The sequence below is a fragment of the Oncorhynchus tshawytscha genome, linkage group LG06 (assembly GCF_018296145.1).
Source record: "Oncorhynchus tshawytscha isolate Ot180627B linkage group LG06, Otsh_v2.0, whole genome shotgun sequence".
Taxonomy (NCBI): Eukaryota; Metazoa; Chordata; class Actinopteri; order Salmoniformes; family Salmonidae; genus Oncorhynchus; species Oncorhynchus tshawytscha.
In genome coordinates, this window is record NC_056434.1 from 79,971,364 (window position 1) to 79,977,363 (window position 6,000).

At 42.4% G+C, this 6,000-nt stretch overlaps 1 long non-coding RNA gene across 1 annotated transcript; it reads left to right on the forward strand.

Moving 5' to 3' along the window:
- The first annotated feature begins 2,302 nt into the window (after positions 1-2,302).
- LOC121846701 lies at positions 2,303-5,600 on the forward strand. The gene is made up of 2 exons (XR_006083656.1): positions 2,303-3,641; positions 3,701-5,600. It is a non-coding gene; the product is annotated as an uncharacterized LOC121846701 (long non-coding RNA).
- The last annotated feature ends 400 nt before the right edge of the window (positions 5,601-6,000 follow it).

Here is a 6,000-nt window from a genome sequence, read left to right on the forward strand (position 1 = left end):
AACATGCTAAGTAGTAGCAAAGTAGCTATAAGGCAGTAAGTAGTTAAAAAGTTGCTAATTTGCTAAAATAGTCAAGTTGACCGTGATGAGATTCAAACTCGCAAACTTTGGGTTGCTAGACGTTTGCGTTAATTGCCTACTGATCCACCCTGACCAACCACCCATACGCCCACCCGTCCACCCCACCACCACCCATACGCCCACCCGTCCACCCCCCAACCACCCATCCACCCCGCCCACTCGTCCACCCCAACCACCCATACGCCCACCCGTCCACCCCAACCACCCATACGCCCACCCGTCCACCCCAACCAACCATACGCCCACCCGTCCACCCCAACCAACCATACGCCCACCCGTCCACCCCAACCAACCATCCTACTTTCCTTTTTGCCTTAAGTAACCATCTGTCTTATGTAACCATACCAAACGTAACATATCATACTAATTTGAATGTCCCGGATTTAGGTTTACTATGTTACGTCTAGTCTATGAAAACAGGCTGAAGATATGGATGATCCCGTATGCCAATGTCCCAGGAAAGGGGAATGACTGAAAAGAGTCCTGTGTTATCTGTTTGACTGATGGTCTGTCTAGACAGTGTCTCCTACAATATCGGTGCTGTTTGATAAAATCTCAACCTTCCAGTAGACTTTAGCGGTCTGCAGTGTTTTGGTCCATAAACAGGGATTAAATAAAACCAGGAGTGTCCTTGAGTGGACCTCAAAGCCCGAGTTTGATTACAGAGTTGGGTATGTTTATCTTAGTTTTTACTATTGAATTAGTTGTTTTACTTTGTGCAGGTATTGCCATATTCTGAAAATAATGACGATATACTGTAGCTACAGTAGATCTGATACATCAAAACAAATATAGTTTATTTAGTTAACATTTCTCTCTTCTTCGGTTTTAAAATTACTATAACATGAGGTCAAATCATTTTCATGGAATGATGCACTTTATCTATTAAACTAATATCAGTATTTAGAATTTTGACCAAGTCCCCCCTCCATAGTTTAATATGATCAGTCATAAAGTGCACGGTTACCATATTAGGACAGCCTAGTCCTTCTGTGACTGAGGCTGTCCTAATATGTACTCCGTAATGTTTGCTTTTGTGACGTTATCTCTTTATACCTGCCATGAAAATGTTACTTTTGATGCAGTTTACTGTCTGATTTGCTGTAGTAACTGAATTTCAATGCCTCTGGTGCAGTTTACTGTCTGATTTGCTGTAGTAACTGAATTCCAATGCTTTTGGTGCTCATTTTGTCATAACATGTAATGTATCATATATACTGCAGTTAATTTATTCAAGGCTACAATTTGCAATACTTTTTATATTGATTAAACATATAAAACAAACACATTTCCCCCATTACAGTAAGTCACTGTAGGGTATGCACTAGAAAAAAAGGTCTACCAAGAACCACGGTTTATTTGACTGTTCCTGTAGCTTGGTTAACCATTTTTGGTTCCAGATATAACTCTGTTTTGTTTCGAAAATATTTTGTTACTGTTTAACTTCAAAGGGTTGAGATGAACCTTAGCCATTCATATTCCTTTCACAAAATGGGCGGCAGAGAAAGCTTTGTGACATCCACCCAAGTGCAGTTCTCCACCCTTCTGGCCTTCCCAACCCACAGTTCTGCAGCAGCCAGACAGGCAGTGTATGAAAAAAACTTGAATTAGCTGTGTTTGGGTTAGAGTTAGGGTAAGCATGGGGCGTACACAGAGAAACACAGCAACTGTGAGCTCTGCTGTCACCAGCTATAGGCATGGGTGGGAAAGACACACGAGAAAGAGAGGGTAGGGGTAGAGAGAAAGAGAGGGTAGGGGGTAGAGAGAAAGAGAGGGTAGAGAGAAAAAGAGAGGGTAGGGGTAGAGAGAAAGAGAGGGTAGGGGGGTAGAGAGAAAGAGAGGGTAGGGGGTAGAGAGAAAGAGAGGGTAGGGGGTAGAGAGAAAGAGAGGGTAGAGAGGGGTAGAGAGAAAGAGAGGGTAGGGGTAGAGAGAAAGAGAGGGTAGGGGGTAGAGAGAAAGAGAGGGTAGGGGGTAGAGAGAAAGAGAGGGTAGGGGTAGAGAGAAAGAGAGGGTAGGGGGTAGAGAGAAAGAGGGGAGAGAAAGAGAGGGTAGGGGGTAGAGAGAAAGAGAGGGTAGGGGGTAGAGAGAAAGAGAGGGTAGGGGTAGAGAGAAAGAGAGGGTAGGGGTAGAGAGAAAGAGAGGGTAGGGGTAGAGAGAAAGAGAGGGTAGGGGTAGAGAGAAAGAGAGGGTAGGGGTAGAGAGAAAGAGAGGGTAGGGGTAGAGAGAAAGAGAGGGTAGGGGTAGAGAGAAACAGAGGGTAGGGGTAGAGAGAAAGATATGGAGAACAATGCCTTCACATTGGCCGGGAGAAAGAAAAAGAGAAATAGAAAGAGGACAAGCCTTGACGTGGGCAACACATCCACCCTGGCCACTGCTGCGGAGACCGCAGGGCTGGCATACTGAGACCGCAAGGCTGGCATGCTGAGACCGCAGGGCTGGCATACTGAGACTGCAGGGTTGGCATACTGAGACCGCAGGGTTGGCATACTGAGACCGCAGGGCTGGCATACTGAGACCGCAGGGCTGGCATACTGAGACCGCAGGGCTGGCATACTGAGACCGCAGGGCTGGCATACTGAGACCGCAGGGCTGGCATACTGAGACCGCAGGGCTGGCATACTGAGCTCCTAAAGAGAACAGTATGTTTGTCTAAGAGAAAATGAACTCCTGCATTCACACAGTCAACAGCTGCTGCAGCAGTTGAGATCTGCTAAAAGCTAAAAGCAGATGCTGAAAGGAGAATGGGTTTCAAATGTACCGTGTCTATCCATGTCTCAGTTCAATCAGTATCGGTGGAATATTCCAATTTCTGTACAATGCTGTAACTCCATTTTGAGTCATCCATGTTTGTGGCTCTTACGCCATAGATGTTGACTGGTAGATGGATATGTTTGTGTTTTATCCTTCTCCTTTGTCTTTTGCGTGAGTTGGCTAAAACAGAAACAAATCTGGCGCAAAGCTCCATGTTCACTGTCACCTTTTGCACCATTATGGCCTTTTGATGTGTTTGAATGACTAACCGTCCTCAGGTCTAGACGCTGTCACCATTATGGCCTTTTGATGTGTTTGAATGACTAACCGTCCTCAAGTCTAGACGCTGTCACCATTATGGCCTTTTGATGTGTTTGAATGACTAACCGTCCTCAGGTCTAGACGCTGTCACCATTATGGCCTTTTGATGTGTTTGAATGACTAACCGTCCTCAGGTCTAGACGCTGTCACCATTATGGCCTTTTGATGTGTTTGAATGACTAACTGTCCTCAGGTCTAGACGCTGTCACCATTATGGCCTTTTGATGTGTTTGAATGACTAACTGTCCTCAGGTCTAGACGCTGTCACCATTATGGCCTTTTGATGTGTTTGAATGACTAACCGTCCTCAGGTCTAGACGCTGTCACCATTATGGCCTTTTGATGTGTTTGAATGACTAACCGTCCTCAGGTCTAGACGCTGTCACCATTATGGCCTTTTGATGTGTTTGAATGACTAACCGTCCTCAGGTCTAGACGCTGTCACCATTATGGCCTTTTGATGTGTTTGAATGACTAACCGTCCTCAGGTCTAGACGCTGTCACCATTATGGCCTTTTGATGTGTTTGAATGACTAACCGTCCTCAGGTCTAGACGCTGTCAGCAGCAGCAATGGATATTTTCCAGGACTCTATAATATGCAGTAGTAGGCTGTTAACAGTACAGTTCCGTAATGAATAGCAGATCCCTTTGGTTCCCTCGGCCTACTCATTCACATTTCGTTATTAAGGGCTTCAGTTAATATCGTCTTCAACAACATTTTATATCACAAAACACCTACATGTTATTACGAAACAGTGTTAAGTTAACCTCCTTACACACACGCACGTATGTACAAATACATGCTCCCACAAATGTAGGCATGCACGTACACACACAAACACACACGCCCCCCTCCGACACACACAGTCAAACTCTTTAATCAATAAAAGCTGTAGATGAAATCACACTGAATAGACCTTAGATGTGTCTTTACAGGGCTATTTAACAATGTAAAACAAACATATTATAGGCTAATATGTGTTTTTTAATTTAATTGTATGGTGCTTGTGTACAGTTGCTATTGACATAACAAAATAGTCTATTCTATGTGTTGCTTTTCAATGTTTGTATTGTGTTCCATCATTTTAATAACAACTTTGTATATGTTTGGTTAGTATTCATCACATCCACTTCATCATTATCTTGTACTGTACAATACATATCCCATGCTGTTGGACTATCTAGCGTTGGGATTTCTATAATGGCCAGTTTGCTAACCAGTTATCCGATGCAATAATGTTTGAAACCATATGTAAGCTGAGGGTGTGAGCTATGGTACTTATTTAATATGCATATGGAACGATTGTGCTGTCAGGGACTCAAATAACTCCCAAAACCAAATATTTGTTTAATGTGTGACCAAAGTATACTTTCATGAAAATAAATTAGCAATTCTTATGTCAAATGGTTTCACATGAAGATTTGTTTCATGTTAACCCATTTACTAAAGATATTTATTTTGAGTCCACTATTACTAGGTTTCTATTCAACCATTTCGTGAGGATGAATTACCTGATGCATGAAAATAGTCACGAACGGACTGATGCTAACATAATATGACGGTACAATTTTATTAATGTCTACAGACAATTTGTTTGTTCGACATGGTGGAATCTTTTTGTGTTAGTAAAATTATGTATGCGAGAAATGCCGGTAGAAACGCCTTTATGCTCAAATATTGATATAATAACCATCATATGGACGTTAACTTGGAGTCATGCGATGATATGTTGTGTGGTCCTCCCACTACGACTCAGGAAACCATGTAGTTTATTAGGCTACTGATTAAATAACAATGAACTTCACAGGGTGGTGAAAGAGCAAGCTGATGAGCTTGATGCTCCTTTCTAATCAATATCCAGGGTCTTATTCTGGTGACATGAACTGATGCTTGGCTGCCGCTTGAAAATAAAAAATAATATTGCTCTTATCCACAATAATCTAATAATGTAGGTAACCTACCTGCACTGTGTCTGTGAGCTGTTGGCTAACACGCACTTGCCAATACCAGAGTGGGCATATAAAGCAACAGTTAGTCTGACAAAACCATCAGTAGAGTTGAAAATGCGATTGAAACCCATTTAACTTGTGATTTTCATTCTGTACATGGCAATTTAACCGCAGAAGGTAATTGTATTTACACTACGTCATCACACACAGCCTTTTATCAGCAATAAGTCCATTTGATGGAAACACCTCTCATGTGAGCATGTTATTTTATGCAGATTTTAGAATATTCGCATCAAATTGGATGGAAACCTTGCTAATGTTGTTATGCCTAATTGGTGTGTTTGTATGGAAAACCGGAATTGGACTTGGTGATGTCTGCCCTCGGAATAGCTGGGATAGCTGTGGTTCAGTACTAGCTGCCTTGACTGCACAGCTGACTTACAGCCCAAATATCACTACATTCATTACTGTGAACCAATAAAAAAACAGATGCAAAGTTGTCTACCCTGCCTGTTTTTTTCTGATCTTCTTGATTCTCTTCGTCTTAATTCTCTTTGACTTTATGTCTACCCAGCCCAGCTCTAAAAACACCTGATTCAACTAGCCAATTAAGGCCACCATTAGTGGAATAAGGTACGTCAGATCTGGACTGAAACAAAGAACCTCCAAACACTACAACCCTTCATGACCGAACCTGCCTATCCCTGTCCTACACGCTCTGTAACACAATTATAAAGTGGACCGTTTATACATTTCTGAGTCTATGAGTAAATGGTAAAATACTGTGGTTTCCATTTCATGAAGTGTCCCCTGAAAAGTGCAGGTTGTCCAAATAAAGCAGTTTTAATGTTATTAGCTTTTCTGTGAACTGTTCATATGCAAATACTCAGCACAGA